Source organism: Peromyscus maniculatus, chromosome 3 (assembly GCF_049852395.1).
Source record: "Peromyscus maniculatus bairdii isolate BWxNUB_F1_BW_parent chromosome 3, HU_Pman_BW_mat_3.1, whole genome shotgun sequence".
NCBI lineage: Eukaryota > Metazoa > Chordata > Mammalia > Rodentia > Cricetidae > Peromyscus > Peromyscus maniculatus.
In genome coordinates this window covers 101,423,903-101,441,321 of record NC_134854.1, presented here as the reverse complement: position 1 = coordinate 101,441,321, position 17,419 = coordinate 101,423,903, and the positions used below count along the sequence as shown (strand labels likewise).

At 39.6% G+C, this 17,419-nt stretch overlaps 1 pseudogene; it reads right to left on the bottom strand.

The window, feature by feature from the left end:
• Window positions 1-14,677: 14,677 nt before the first annotated feature.
• On the bottom strand, window positions 14,678-16,395 carry LOC102922943 (ubiquitin-conjugating enzyme E2 Q1 pseudogene; annotated as a pseudogene).
• Window positions 16,396-17,419: the final 1,024 nt, after the last annotated feature.

Genomic DNA, 17,419 nt, shown 5'->3' with positions numbered 1-17,419 from the left:
TGCAACAAGGACTTTCTTATTTTAATTGTTCTGTCTTTGATCTTGGAAATGCTTGGAGTACTCCCGTAACCGTATGTGTATTTGCCTAGCATTGTTCTCAGTGACTCTGGATTTTTATGGGTTCTCCCTCATCTTAAAATTAGCCAATTTTACAAGGCATCTTTATTGGAATTTCTATTTGTATTTATGTGCATGTCCACTCATGTGTGTGGATGTGTGCATGCATCGTGTGTGTGTGTGTGTGTGTGTGTGTGTGTGTGTGTGTGTGTGTGTGTCTTCATTTGGGGGCCAGAGTTCAGAGATGGTGTTGGGTCCTATGTAGCTGGTGTTACATGCAATTGTAAGATGCCTTATTGGGAACAGAATTCTGGTCCTTTGAAAGAGTAGCAACCACTTTTTTTTTTTTAAGAATCATTTTTTTTATTATTTTACAACACCATTCAGTTCAACATAATAGCCACAGATTCCCCAGTTCTCCCCCTCTCGCCCCGCCCAGCCCACCCCCCATTCCCACCTCCTCCAGATCAAGGTCTCCTCCGAGGACCGGGGTCGACCTGGTAGACTCAGTCCAGGCAGGTCCATTCCCCCCCTCCCAGACCGAGCCAAGTGTCCCTGCATAAGTCCCAGGATTCAAACAGCCAACTAATGCAAGGAGCCCAGGACCAGGCACCAATGCACAGCTGCCTCCCAAATAGATCAAGCCAAATGACTGTCTCACGCATTCAGGGGGCCTGATCCAGTTGGGGGCCCCTCAGCCTTTGGTTCATAGATCCTGTGCTTCCATTCATTGGTTATTTGTCCTGGTGCTTTATCCAACCTTGGCTTCAACAATTCTCGCTCATATAAACCCTCTTCTTTCTCACTAATTAGACTCCCAGTGCTCCACCAGGGGCCCAGCCGTGGATGTCTGCATTCAGATTCCTCAGTCCTTGGATGGGGTTTATGGCACAACTGTCAGGATGTCTGGCCATCCCATCACCAGAGTAGGTCAGTTCCTGCAGTCTCGCGACCATTGCCAGCAGTCTTTTGCAGGGGTTTCTTTGTGGATCTCCGTGGGCCTCCCTAGCTCTCTGCTTCCTCAGGCCCTTCTCACCTTCTCATGTGGTCTTCATTTACCATGGTCTCCTATTCCTTGTTCTCCCTCTCTTTTCTTGATCCAGCTAGGATCTCCCACTCTCTTTCCCTCGACCGTCGTCCTTCATTGTTCCCACTCATGACCAGGCTGTTCCTGTAGATCTTGTCCATTTCTCCGTGTCTTTTTTTGGGGTCCCGTTTTCCAGGTAGCCTCACTGGTGATGTGAGTAGCAGTCCAGTCATCCTTGTTCCACATCTAGCATCTTCCTATGAGTGAGTACATACCATATTTGTCTTTCTGAGTCTGGGTTACCTCACTCAGGATGATTTTTTCTAGATCCATCCATTTGCCTGCAAACCTTATGATGTCATTGTTTTTCTCTGCTGAGTAGTATTCCATTGTGTATATGTGCCACAATTTATTTATCCATTCTTCAGTTGAAGGGCATCTAGGTTGTTTCCAGGTTTTGGCTATTACAAACAATGCTGATATGAACATAGCTGAGCAAGTGCTCTTGTGGTATGATTGAGCCTTTCTTGGGTATATGCCCAGGAGTGGTATAGCTGGATCTTGGGGGAGATTGATTCCCAATTTTCTAAGAAAGCGCCATATTGATTTCCAAAGTGGTTGTACAGGCTTGCATTCCCACCAGCAGTGGAGGAGAGTACCCCTAGTTCCACATCCTCTCCAGCATAAAGTGTCTTCAGTGTTTTTGATCTTAGCCACTCTGACAGGCGTAGGGTGGTATCTCAGAGTTGTTTTGATTTGCATTTCCCTGATGATTAGGGATGTTGAGCAATTCCTTAAATGTCTTTCGGCCATTTGGGTTTCCTCTGTTGAGAATTCTCTGTTTAATTCTAAAGCCCATTTCTCAATTGGACTGTTGGTCGTTTTGATGTCTAATTTCTTGAGTTCCTTATATATTCTGGATATCAGTCCTCTGTCACATGTGGGGTTGGTGAAGATCTTTTCCCATTCTGTAGGCTGTCGCTTTGCCTTGTTGACCGTATCCTTTGCTCTACAAAAGCTTCTCAGTTTCAAGAGGTCCCATTGATTGATTGTTTGTCTCAGTGTCTGCGCTACTGGTGTTATATTTAGGAAGTGATCTATGCCAATGCGTTCAAGACTATTTCCTACTTTCTCTTCTAGCAGGTTCAGAGTAGATGGATTTATGTTGAGGTCTTTGATCCACTTGGACTTAAGTTTTGTGCACGGTGACAGATATGGATCTATTTGCAGCCTTCTACACGTTGATATCCAGTTATGCCAGCACCATTTGTTGAAGATGCTTTCTTTTTTCCATTGTACACTTTTGGCTTCTTTGTCAAAAATTATATGTCCATAGGTGTGTGGGTTAATGTCAGGGTCTTCAATTCGATTCCATTGGTCCACATGTCGGTTTTTATGCCAATACCAAGCTGTTTTTATTACTGTAGCTCTATAGTAGAGCTTGAAGTCAGGGATTGTGATGCCTCCAGAAGTTGTTTTATTGTACAGGTTTCTTTTAGCTCTCCTGGGTTTTTTGTTTTTCCATATGAAGTTGAGTATTATTCTTTCCAGGTCTGTGAAGAATTGTGTTGGTATTTTGATGGGGATTGCATTGAATCTGTAAATTGCTTTTGGTAAGATTGCCATTTTTACTATGTTAACCCTGCCTATCCATGAGCATGGGAGATCTTTCCATTTTCTGACATCTTCTTCAATTTCTTTTTTCAGGGACTTAAAGTTCTTGTCATATAGGTCCTTCACTTGCTTGGTTAGTGTTACCCCAAGGTATTTTATGTCATTTTTGGCTATTGTAAAGGGTGATGTATCTCTAATTGCCTTCTCAGCTTCTTTGTCCATTGTATATAGGAGGGCTACTGATTTTTTTGAGTTGATCCTGTATCCTGCTATGTTGCTGAAGGTGTTTATAAGCTTTATCAATTCCATGGTGTTATCTCTCTATACCTTTACAAAGAAGCTTAACAGTTTTTTATTAAATGATGATATTAGAAATCAAAAGCTGTATACGAGATGAACTCATTTGCACAAGTTATCATTGATTTCAGGTTTTCTCAGTTCACAGAAGATAGTGCAAGTGGTAACATTTGTGTATATGTTGTATACATAGACAGCACCATCTCTTATGTGCTGAAAGGAAATTCACAGTGACACTTCCAGCTATAGGTTGTGACTTCATGGATTTATTCACTTTTCCTTATACATCGGTACTTTTTTTTTTTACTGCAATTCCAAAGGTCTGGCTCTCTACATGTATCATCCATGTATTCTGTGTTCAATTCAAGAATTTTAAAATCATATTCCTATGCTTATCAGCTGTCCCTATCTATTTTTTCTCTTCAGTCTCACAGAACTCACTCATTTCAAAAAGACTTAGGTCAGCATTCTTTCACTCTACAGCATCTCCAGTGTTTGTTTTATGCATCCATAATATACTTAGATTATTTTATCTGTATTCTACTCTCTGTTAAAGCCTGGCATCCTCTGATATTCTCAATGCTTTTTAAAAATTTGCATGCAATAATGTTCACTTTTCATGCTGTAAACTTCTTTGAGTTTTATAAAATGCAAAGCCCCATGGAGTCACTCAAATGGAACATCTTCACTGCCTCAGGAAATTTACATATTGGATGTTCCTTTCTCAGTGAAAATTTTAACCAGCTGCATAACTTTGTACCTTGCAGAATGTGATGTAATTAGAACTAGACAACATATTGCCTTTGTGGGCTGACCTTAGCATTATGCATTTAAGGTTAATCTCTTTATGTGATTTCATAGTGTGTTACTTTTTATCAGGTAATCTTCTGTCCTGTAGATTCAAAATGGTATACTCATTAATCTATTGATACATTTACTAATCTTCTGGTATATTAATTGATGTATTGATTGATCAATCAGGTTTTCTTACAAATACATGTGACTTAAATCTTTGATAGACATTATTACATGAAGCTTTTTGCGGTATATGTTTGTGGATAAGATTATATTCAGTTACAATTTTTCTTTACAGATTTAGTTTTCATACAGGTACATATCTAAATATCACATTCCATGAAAATGGAGTTACAGGTGTTGGTAAGCCTCCATTTGCATGCTAGAATTGGAACCTGGGTCCTCTAGAATAGCAGCCAGTGCTTTTAACCACTGAGAAATTTCTCCAGACTCACTTCCCACAGTCCTGTGATAACCCACTTAGTTCAATTAGGGATGCCATATGTGCATATGCGGGCCATTCACCAAAGCATCTTCAAAGAATAATGATTTACCCTCTCTCAGTAAATATCAAGTCCCAACAGCTCTTCTTTAGGAAGCATGGTGCTGAGAGCTCCTCCCCATCTATTCTAGAATTTTGGCTAGTTTGATCTTCTGCAGGATTTCTAAATTAGTTGGGGAATATCTTAAATTGTAAGAATGGATCCTCTGCTAAGTTCATGTCTAACTCTACAGGACACTGAAGCATGATTTTCCAAAGAGTTTTCAATGTTTTGCTTTCCACTGTTCAGGGAATGAGATCACCTGTGGTTTCCCATTCTCCTCAGCCAGTGACACTGCTGTTGCTGCCTGTGTTGTGGGGTGATAGTGGTGGTGGTGCTTCATGATCCTAATTAGTTCAAATATGCACCACTGTTATTTTATTTAAACTTCTGTTATGTACTTACAGAGATTTATAGGCCATCAGCATTTCCTCTGAAGAAGTATCTGTTCAAGATATTTGGAAATATGAGGATTATTTTTTTCTTGTTTGAGTAATGTCTTATGTATTCTTTGAAAATGTCATACAAACGTTCAATGTATCTTGATTGTGTTCATCCTGAACTCTTCACCTCTAACACACACTAAACACTCCCTACACTTCTTTCCTCCTACTTCCTGCTGTGTGTGTGTGTGTGTGTGTGTGTGTGTGTATAACTGAGGGAAATTACTACTGGTCATGTGTCTAAATATATGGTGTCATCCACTGTGGCATAGACAATCTACCTATGGCCAAACACCCAAGGAAAGTGACTCTCTAGTCCCTAGGAGTTATCAACTACCAATAGCTCCATTGATAGGTAAGGGACATGGGAGCCATTTGTGGACCCATGGTGGAATTTCAGTGGATTTGACCTTATGTTAGTTTTGTACAGGGATTCATAGCACTATTAGTTTTCTTATATCTGGGATATAATGTTTATTATTATATATGTGTACTAAAAATGTTTACTCTGTCTGTGGTTGTTCTTCACTCTGCTAAGCAAGTAAGCCACAGAGCATTTTTTATTTAAAATCTAACTTATAATTTCTTCTTTATTGTGTTATCATAATTTACCACCAATATCATGTAAATTTCCTAGCATGTTTCTGTCAAATGATTCGTTTATATATTTCTTTTCACATGTAGATTGTTTGAGATTAATTTGTGATATATACCGTTCTTCTATTTATATATAGACTGTTTTTAGATAGATATAATACAGAATGATGATAGATAAATAGAGGTGAGAGGTAGATGGATAGGGTAAAGATGCAATACAGACTGATGATAGATAAAATCTCTTGCCTTTTGCCTAAGGATGAAAACTGCCCCACCGGTTATTAGTCCTGGTCTTAGAGCACCTAGCTATCAGAAAGATTTGGAAAGAGCCAAGTGACAGTGACCCTGGTGATTCTAGAGAAGGTGCAGCTACATTTACTAGGCACCTAAGTGTAAAGAGCCATCACAATTTTTTTAGCTATAGTCTTCTCAATCCATTCCACTTATTTCAATGCAAAATATTTTAGATTGTGTTGCTGTACAACTATTTCAATATCATAAGCTTAAGAAATTAGGCCTTCATTTGTTTTGTTGTTGTTGTATTGTTTCTCTTTTTGGTTTTGGTTTTGGTTTTTCATGTCACACATGCATTGAGAAAGGAGAAAGGACAGTCACTGGTCTCTGAGTTAGCTTTCCTCTGGGGCAGGGCAGAGCTACAGTGCAACATGCCATCCCATTGTTGCAGATGCAATTCTACTTTTCCTATTGTAGCTCAGCCATTTCATTTCAAAGTATGGGCAAACAGTACTGGTTGTACATCCCATAGCCAGCAATACAGATGCACACTTCATGGCCAACATCTGTCACCTTGAACAAGTAAGAAGGTGGGACTTTCTCAGTGGCTGTTAGGTCAAGCACACACTATGTGTTTCTGAATTCCAGTCATGTTCCAACAAGCCAGTTATTATTTTATGCACTTTTGCATACAAGGCAAACAAAAGGGGCTCAAGGATGTTTTACTAAAGATCACACATACAGTAAACTCTAGAATTAAAAGGTAAACTCAGATCTACTTCACTCCAAATTAGTTTCCATCACACCAAATCAAGCCACCTCTTATAGGTCCCGTTGGACAGGCAGTTGTGACATAGAATAATTCAAATTACTTAGAAAATAACATACCTATCAGCCTGTATTCTCAACTCTGACCTTGGATGTGTAATTTCTCTTCAAAAATTTCTCTCTTGAATCCAACTCTGTAAAAGTTTATAAATAAGTACAGTATTTAATAATTAGAAACTGACCCCTTCAGAACAACACACAAGACAACCCTTGATTTAGTCAACTATGGTGGTATTTTATTTGTACTGAAATGTGATTTTCATTGTATGTTAATAAATAAAGTTGCTCAGGGGTCAGAGCCATAGCAAGAGTGTGGTGGTGGTGGCACATGCCTTTAATCCCAGCACTTGGTAGAAGAGCGAGGTAGATCTCTGTGTGTTCAGGGATACAGCCAGCATTGGAGACATATGCCTTTAAGACCTGGAGGGTGGTACTGACAGGCAGTGACGAGGCAGTCATGTGTTTGGGTTTACAACCAATAAGAAGGCAGAACAGAAAGACTATTTAAAGACAGACACACAGGAAGTAGCTCTCTTTTGGGGAAGCTAGGCGCACTGCAGGAGGTAAGATTTTAGCTCTGAGCTCTGACCTCTTGGTTTTCTCTTTTACATTGGTTCTGTGTTTCTTATTTTAATAAGACGGTTGGTTACATCTACAGTCAACCCTGCCACATCTCCAAAGGGGAAAAATTGTATTGGTGCAACAGATCTGCATTCTTTTAAACTATATCTGCATGTGGGGTTCATTGATTCTCATATTTTCAATAAATATCAGGACAAGTGAATATTAATTTAAGTATGTGTTATAAATACATTAGGCATATGAATGGGTTTCACTTCACATAGATTATCTCTATGGATTTGAAAAATTAATAAGTCATTGGTTTCCTTTATTCCCTTTATTTTGGATTTATTTAATTGTTTGTTTATTTGTTTGTTTGAGACAGAGTCTCAAAATGGACTAGTTTCAAATTTGTTATGTAGCTGAGTAAGACCTTGAATTTGTAATCTTCCTGCCTTCCATGTTCAGATGTTGAAATTAAAAATGAATATCATATTTTATTTTTAGGATATTCGGGAGAATACCAAGGTCATTGTGTATAATAGGCAAGTATTCCACCCACTTATCCTTAGTCCAATCTACAGTCCATTTTTCAAATTTTGTTTCAGGTTGAAAGGCCATATTCTGAACTTAAAGATGTACAACAAATATATGCCTCACTTCTATGAAGATAAATAAGCCAGAAATAACAACTGTAGCCTACAATACCACCATATCCCTACAGTCACAAACATGTATTAAGAGCAAGTTATCTCAAGCAAGACAAACAGTGTATTTCAAATGGTACTAAACTCTCTCTCTGGGCTAGTTGGTATTTCCATGCTTACTAAGTTCATATTTACCCCAAGCAACAAAGCAGAATGTTTTGGGCAACCATGTGTAGAAACTTATTCTCAGTGATATGATAAAACCAGGTATTCTAAAATACACATTGAAAAGTAGAAAACATGACTGGTCATGGATTTGTCAAGCCAGTTCTGAAATATTACAGGTGCCTTTTCTTCCTGATGCTTGAAATGTGGCTTCTGTATCTGTAACCATCTACTGTTGAATTATATCTATAAAATTATAGGAGAGAAACTAACCTTATCTTTCTTATTTTTATAGGAAAAAAATTTTTTTGCACATTTGTGAGCACCTCTTACTGGTGATAATGGAAGTTACAGGGTTCAGTTGTAAGGCTGATAAAATGATCAAATAATGGCAAAGATTGACTAACAGTCCATACATTTTATTCACTGTGGATACACTCAGTAAGGGGGCTTGTAGAAAAGTGATGTGAACTTGATAGGCACCTGTCAGGGGCAAGGTGAATGACAATGACATGTAATTTAATTTAATTATTTAGAGCAAAACTAAGCATTGTCATTGTGTCAGTTATAGTCTCTGTGTTGGGATTAGACCCACTGAAGTTCAGGGTCTAATTAATTAAAGCCATGAGGTTGGCAGGGATTCATTTCTTCCAGAGGACTCATGGTCAGATCTCTCTTTACATTCATCTAAAAGGAGCCTTTTGCCTTCCTTGCTCCAGGATCATTTCTCCATATTAAAAGTGAGTAGTGCAGTCTTTGATGTTATCCTTATACCTTTGTCCTTTTCAATAAGAGGGTGTCATACTTGAAGCCATTGCCTTGCAGGAATCTCTGTTATTTTAATTAAAATCTTGCCATTCTGGCAATTGAAATTCCTCCTACTTTGATGTGTTTATTGTTTTGAAAATATAGTAAATTTCTGGTTCTATCACTTTAATGATATTTTTTCAAATCTATTTAAACTTATGGTACAAGGAACATCTGATCATTTTATATCACAGCCAGAATCAAAACGTACATTTTTAATTCCTTTTTCCCCCATCTAATTGCTCCATTTATGAATCAGAATTTGGTAGAAATCATTGGCAACTTTTGTTCTGGTACTATTTATCATTATGTTCTGCATAATCACACCATATTTTCAACATTTTTTAAAGATGTATTTTTATTTTCCTTGGTGAGTGGGGGGTGGGGGGGAGGATCGGTATCAACAGAGGCACAGAGGCCAGAAGAAGCTGACAAATCTCCTGGAGCTGAAGTTATAGGTAGTTGCAAACCTAATTTGGGTGCTGAGAACCAAACTTGGTCATCTGGAAGAGAAGCAAGAACTTTTTTTTCTGGGCTATCATCCAGCCCCTTCCACAACTACTTAGTCTATGGCAGATATAAATAATGCTTGTATATCCATATGGAATTCACTATTTTAACATGTAAGAATTCATAAAATCTCAATTATAAGTTTCCAGAGAAACCTTTATTCCCCACTAAGTAAAACTAGTTCAGACCATTCTTAATTCAGGTTTTATTGCTGTGAAGAGATACCATGACCATGGCAACTCTTATAAAGGAAAACATTTAATTAAGGCTAGCTTACAGTTTCACAGGTTTAGTTCAGTTTCACCATGGTGGGGCATGGTGGCATAGAGGAAGACATGGAGCTAGAGTAGGAGTTGAGAGTTCTACATCCTGTTCTGAAGGCAGCAGAAGCAACTCTGTCACTGGCATAGCTAGACCATAGGAGACCTCAAAGCCCACCACTGCAGTGACAAACTTCCTCCAGTAGAGCCACACCCACTCCAACAACACCACACCTCTTATAGTGCCACAATTTAGCATGAATTCTAATTGGCCTTAATAAAAACTCAGAGTCAGATAGAGTGGAAGATGAAAGATCAGAAAAGCAGAGCAGTCAGCCCAGCCACTAGAATGATTTCCTACCTCTAGAAATCATCAGACTGAAAGGGATGAGTTCCTGTCTTCATCCTGCCTTATCACTTTATTTTTCCTCCTCCCAAGTGCTGGGATTAAAGGAGTGTGCCCTCCATGTGCTGGGATCAAAGGCATGAGATCCCAAGTGCTGGGATTAAAGGTGTGTGCCACTACTGCCTGGTCTCTAGTGGCTAGCTCCACACTCTGATCTCTAGGCAATCTTTATTTGATAGAGCACAAACAAAATACCACCACATCTCCCTGTTTGTATTAAATAAAAAAAGAATGAATGTTATAACTATGTATGTACAATAGGTGCAATAACTATATACAATATATACAGGCAATACATACATCAACAATTTCTAGTCCATAAACATTTGACAAATTCAGAGACAATAACATATTTTCAATCCTGACTCTTGGTGAGTCCAAAAGGTTGTATCTAGTTCACGTTCTACTCAAACTTGCATTACCAAAGTTATCTTTTAGTGTCTTTCAACCTTATACACTTTACACCTCTTTAGTGAATTTCTTTTCTGAATCTTGTAACAAAAAAACAACCTATAACTATAACTATAACTGTAAAGCCTTCAATTCCATCAGAGCCCTGAGAAGGAAAAAATATTATCTAAGTAAGCAGGAAGTACAAGCATTCAAATTCCAAAAAAAAAATGTGAGAAATGATAGAAACAGCTTGCTGCCTTCACAGTCACCCAAGGTTCCTTTGTAACATTGGGACATCCATCTTCAGCCTATAGGTCTAGCATATCTTACAGATTTTTCTGTGAGAAAAGATATTCTGAAGGACTGTCCTACCTTGTCTTGGCAAAGTTCGGCAGCCCTTTGTTTTGTGTCCTGCTTGTCCTATTTGGACAGCATACTGTCAGCAGCTGAGGCAAGGGCAGTTTCTTGTCCAGTGACTAAATTTTGCTACAAAGAAAGTAAACTTCATATGGCATTTCTTTGATGCCCTTCATCTTCTCCTATGTAACTTGGTGCTGCCAGAAGTTATGCCTCCTTGTCATTAAAAAAAAAATCTATGTTATTAAAACATCTTAAATGCCATATTCTGTGTATCTCTAAAGTGTTTGAAGATGATCTATCTAAAATATAACTCTGTTTGACTTTGAAAACATACCTGATATAACTACAAGTTTGATTATAATAGTTGACTGACTACTAACCTGCAGTTCCTCATTATCCTAAACTAGTTTGTAATAACTTTCAAGGACTAGAAATTTGCATTACATCATGAACTGAGATCTATAGGTACAATACCTTGGAAAGAGTAGGAATGCATGTATTCATGTACAGTGGGTTCTAACAAAAAACAATCTCAAATTTGTATCAATGTACAAAGATCTATATCAATGTAAAATATTTAAAACAAGTAGTTGCTTTTTTTTTTTTTTTTTTTTTGGTTTTTCAAGACAGGGTTTCTCTGTATAGCTTTGCACCTTTCCTGGAACTCACTTGGTAGCCCAAGCTGGCCTCAATCTCACAGAGATCTGCCTGGCTCTGCATCCTGAGTGCTACTACCACCACCTGGCTAAATAGTTGCTTTTTAAAAGCAGATTCAATAATCTACCCATTTATCCTATCATTTCTATACACATTTTTTTTTCAAAACTAAAACCCTCAATCTAAACACCTTTGTTCAGATTTTTCTTGACCATTACCAACAACAACTTGTAATCAAACCCCCTAAATAATGACAAATATCAATAGCCCATTAAATGACCAAAAAACCACCCATCCTACCTCTTGGGAATGTGGGCATTAAGTTCTTAAATTAATTCCTGCTATCTGGGGGTGGTGACATCTTTAGGGGATCCTCAAAAGAAAATTTGGGTTAATTGTCAACTTCTGGGAGAGGTAGCTATATCATTTGTTGTTCAGACTTTTTGTAATGGGAAAGTGCAGGAGTTGTGGCTAGAGTGGTCTGTGAAGCTGGATCATTTTAGATAGTCACCTTGAGATTGTCCTGAGCAGTTCATTGCCCAAAGCTGATTTTTAGATGGTGTTTGTCAGCTTAGTGGCATTATTATAGTCCATGTGGAATCATCATTGTGGGGCCCCACCCCCTTATGGAGACTTCAAAGTTTACTGTTAGGCATGGTCATGGTTCATTGCAGAAAACTTAAACATTTTAAGTGTCATATGCAACAGATCTCAAAGAAGAGCAATATTTGTTATGTACATTCAGATTACAAAAACTTCATTCCTAGTTACCTGATGAGACTCAAACCTGATATCATGTAAAGGAAGCTAGAAAAAGCCTTTATTTAGAATTAGTTAATATTCTATATGACCATTAATACTGTGACAAAAAGTTTAAAATATATATTAAATTTGAAATTTTGAGTTAATATTAATACCTTATGAAAAGTTTTAAAAAGTCAAAACAAAAGCAAAGGATTATGAAATTGGTGGCAATAAAATGGTCCCAAAATTTTGTTTTTTCTTCTGTCTCATATCAGGTGGTTCTTCTGACATGAGACAGTGATTTAGGATTTTACTTTAACAAGCATGCTTGGGTTTAGAGAAGGAGTAAGCCACAATCTAACTCCAAAACCAGCTTTCATTTTTAACTGGTCTGGGACTCTGAGAAGACTATTTGCATTAGGTGTCTGTAGTGAACAGCAGAAACAAACATTTGGGAAGATTTATGAAATTTTATCCTTTTGGAGATGTGATAAACCAATAGGCCAATTTACTCTTCTTATTGGGACATTTTTTTCTGGATGATTTGTCCTTTATTTTCATGTCTCATTTGTCCAGTGGTCTTCAGATTCCTTAGCCTTCATTCTGCCAAAAAGACAAAAACAAAACTTTCCCTAGCCCTAATTTTTGGGAGGTTCTCTTTTGGCAAGTCATATATGATCAAATGAAAAGTGTCTGTTAGTTTTAAAGTTAGTTTAGATTGAACAGCAATACTGTCTGATAAACTATCATCTCTTCTAATTAAGAGGTCTCACTTGTTCAAATAGAACCTTTATCAATTTTGATGGAATCCATCGCTTTTGTTCTGGAAACAAAAGCAAAACCTCTTCCCCAATGTAACACATACCCTGGTTTCCATTCTGAGGTCAACACATCTTTGTAGTATACAGGCTCATTTAATTCTGTAGTTTTTCCTATTATCCAATGTCTCTTCACAGCATTGTTCCTTTCTCATTAGCACTGAGAAAATTCAAAGTTAATAGAACATTATGTAATCTATTTCTGGAGGGTTGTGTTACCCTTTTCTGTTTATTTTGCATATACTTTAAAGTTCAATTTTATCTTTTATAACTGCTTGTCCTTTAGGATTGTGTGGTATAGCTGTAATATGCTTTATATTGTAATAAGCAAAAATTGTTTCATTTTACTAGAGATATATGCTGTGGCATTGTCAGTCTTAATTTGTACAGGTATATCCATGATGGCCATAACTTCTAAAAATGTATGATTAAAGAATCAGAATCAACCTTTTCAGAACTCAAAGCAGATACCCACTGAAATACTGAATAGGTATCAATGATGTGGTGTATATATTTTAATTTTTCAAATTCTAAAAATTGAAACACATCCATCTGCAAGATTTCTTTCCTTTGAATACCCTTTGGGTTACTTTCAGCAGGTAGTGGAGTTTGGTTTTATAAAGAATAAGTAGGACATTTCCTTATCATTTCTTTGGCTTGTCAGGTGAAGGAAAAATCTTAAATCTTTTTTTTTCTTTTAGAGCCAAACTATTTAAATAACTTTATTTGATCCATCCTTTGGTAGATGAGAAAAATACATTACAAAATACATTATACAGAGGACAGCTCACTGTACACATTACTAAAAACAATCTACTTGCCAGCCAGAGCTGACATTAAGTTCAGAAGGAAGCCACACAGGCTACAAGATAGATTGCAGTTCCATGGGATGACTCTCCCCCTTGTATCTTCTCTGTCTCGGTCTCACTGTATTAGCACCCCTAATCTGGTGGGTGGGCTTAGGCAGAATTAGAGCAGCATCAAGTAGGACTGGTGAACTCTCCATCCACCTAAAGCAGCAAGACATTCAAATTCCTAAAAGAAAGTGGGGGGGGGCAGATTAAAATGCCCACCTCAAAAGCATTACCAGACATCCCAGAGCTGGGTTTTCTAAACCCTGGGATCTTGCTTAGCTGTCCCTCGCTTCTGTCACATCAGCAGGCAGGTGATCACACAGCAAGCTCACTGACGGGAAGATGCAGGCTTCATGTGCTATATGGAAAGCAGTCTCATAACAGCAGGTCCATCCAACACGGTGCACAGTGCCGATTGCCAGCTCTGCAGACTTCTCCCCTTCCATGCTGTTCACGGGGCTGAGCCAAGGACCCACCACACAACACAACCACATTGAGCTAGCTGTTTCCAGTAGGCTCAGAACTTGAGAACGGCTAGAAAGAATCCAAAGTTCACATCTTTTCTTATATCACCTAATGAAGCGGATGAGAGGTGAGCAGAGAGGATGGGAAGGCAGGGAACCAAGGAGTTACAGCCACCCAGCAGGTTGCTGGGGTTAGAGAAAACCTCATGCATCCAGGAGCCTGGGCCCACCCCACTCAACTTAAAAGAAGTTTATGAAGCCGCTACTCCAGTCTCATCTTTTTCTTGGAAACTTCAAAATGTAGATTAGTACAAAGTAGCAATAACAATTTGTTGTTTCTGGGCCTCTGCATTGTAGGTTAGCAGGCCAGACTGTTCCAAGAAATGTAGGTGCTGGTTGCTTCAGAGGCCTTTAGGAGCACCTAGGGTCAGATCAGGCAAGTGCTTCAGCTTGGTATTTCTCTTGTGCTAGCAGCAAAATGCAGCCTCTCGGCAGCTTCTCCTTGCTACCAAAGCATGGTGGGCCTGGCACCCCTCCCCACCACCCAGCAGCCAGGGGATGTAGGAACAAAAATAAAGATGAGTCAAGACCAGCATCTTCAAATTAACAAACTGTAATTGTTTTCCCAAAGTTACATTTTTTTCCATACACATCCATCATACACTGTAACCAAAAAAAGCAATGTACATGAAATAAGAGAAAATAAATTAAAAACCCATAGCATAGGTAAGGAGGCTCTAGTCTGGAGCACAGCTGAGTTTCCAGCAATGTAACGAGGCTTGAGAGTTTATAAGAAAGCCTGCTAGCAAGGGTTCCAGCAAGGTGGTTGGTCTGTAGTCAGTCTTGAGTACTTGAAACAGTTCAGTGTGTGGTTGGTTGTTGTTTTCCTTAGCGTTTAGAATAGCCACCATTGTCCTGCAATAGACCGAGCTATCACGTCCAGGAAAAGGGGGGAGGGAACCAGAGGCAGCGTGAGATCCAAATACAGCATTCAAAGGTAATTGGTCCAGTGGTGCCTGGGGGAGGAGGAAGGGGATGATACTCCAAGGTTAGCCATCTTCCTTTGGGGGTGTGTACCAGCCATTTTTTTCGTGGATCTGCACCAAAGACTTGTAGGACTGCTGTGCTCTTGTTAGGCTGTACTGAGATTTGTTGGCTCCAAACTGCACCCGTGCCTTTCCCTTCACCAGCGTGGCGCTGATCTGCATGATCACGGACTCTATAGAGTAGGCGCTGCTCCAGCCCTGCTTGGTGAGAAGTTCCATGCAGATGGCACCTCCACCCAGAACATACACTCCAGAGAGGACTGGAGACACAACCCTGACGAACGGTGGGTCAAAGGGGAAGTTATCTTTAAAGGAGAAATTAAGTAGGATGAAGTCTGCTCCTTCCTTCTCCTTCAGGATCTGGAGATCATTGTGCAAAGCACTGTCCTGGTCAACTTTGAGGAGTTTGACATTCCAGTCATAGAGACTGTCATTCACGAGTTCGACTGCATAGTTTCCTCCTTTGAAACTCTGTGATCGGTATATGTCCCTGAGCTCCTTTATCAGCCGGTCAGTGGCCTGCACCAAGCCAGACACTGCACCATTTAAGTAATCTTGCCTCTGGTTCTTTTTAATTTTCTCTAGGATGGCCAGGTTTTCTTTTCCGATGCCATCGTCTTCTGATTCCTTGCCCTCCGCTGGCTCTTCCTCTTTCATTTCATAGTGATCTAGGTCTTCTGTGTCCTCAGGCATCTCCTCGTCTTCATCTTCTGAAGACACTTCTTCCTGCGTGCACTGCTCTGCTGGCAAGGGCTGATCCAGCATTTCCACATCAGGATGCTGAGGGAGGTTGTAGAGTTTACACAGGTCGGAGATGATCCTCTTCAGATGCTGCAAAAGCAAAGTATTCCCTTTCTTTATGTTCATCAGTCTCTCCAAGACAGCAGCCAAGTTAGGGTCATCAGACTCCACCGAACAGATGGGGGGCACAGCAGGGTAGGATTCCGTGATGTTGCAGTGGATGTGGACAGGGTCCCCCGGCACCGACCCCCGGGAGGGGAGATGGGGTCCGGGCGCGGCCCCAGCCCCTCCGGCTCCGGCCATCAGGAACTCGCAGCTCAGCTTGTCCAGGCAGGCGCTGGCAATGCGGAAGCGCTCGTGGCCTCGGTGGAAGATGGACTCGAGCAGCTTCAGCTCTCGCTTCAGGAAGGGCCCCGGCCCTGGGCCCCCTCCCGGGCCGCCCCCGGCCCCCGGCGTCGCCCCCTGGACCCCCAGCTGCTGCCCCGGCCCCAGCTCCTGCTGCTGCCCCTGTGGCTGTGGCTGCTGCATCCTCCGCTCCGCTCGGGGGCCAGGGGACCAGGAGCCTCCAGCCTCCGCTCCGGGCTCCGCCGCCGCCGCGGTCCGCACTTCCTGATCCCCTAAAAATCTTAAATCTTCTTTCAAATCCTTGCTATTGGCATGGATTTTTTTAAATAAAATTCTGAGACCTCTTATAAATTTCCAAGCCAAAGTAGATCAATTTCAACTTGTACTAGAGGACCTGGCAGAATCATACGGTATCAAATGTGTGTTATATATATAAGCAATGATTCCTATTCCTGATTATTTTTATAACTGAATAAAATACAAAGTTAATTCTGACTCATAAAGAATAATTTCAATGTGTAAAATTACTCTTTCTGCATACCGAGAGTCAGTAAATATGTTAACAGGTTCTATAAAATCCATTAATGCCATCAAAATAGCATATAATTCTGATTTTTGGACAGAATCATAAGGGCTATGGTCCATTTTACTTAAAATTCCTGATTTATAACCTGCCATTCCTAATTTGCTTGCATCAGCATAAAATACAGGGGCTCCAAAAAATTGGAGTTCCCCTTACAATATGAGGAAGAGTCCAGTTAGTTCTCTGTAAATGTAATTCTCTCACTTTGGGGATATTTGTTGTTAATCTCTCCCAAAATATTACTGCAAGCTCTTTACCAAAGTTCACTTTCTGTCCATTATTTGTCAATTTCATCATTAGTAAAAGGTACTACAATTTTGCTGGGTCTATTTGACAATGCCTCAATTTTCCTTTTAGAACCAACTCAGAACTTTTCCACATAAGTTTTTAATTTTTTTCTCTGTTTATGTGGTATAAAGATCCATTCTAAGATATTATCTTCCCTCTGAAGTAATATTCCTGTAGAAAAATGCATGTGTAGAGGCTGAAATAACCAGACTACAATCAAGCTTTGGATCCAAAGGATCCACATGTGCATGTGTACTTTCTTTTTCACAAAAGACAATTCTCTCTCAGCTTCAACTGATAATTCTCTTGGACTATTTAAGTCCTTTTCACTATTTA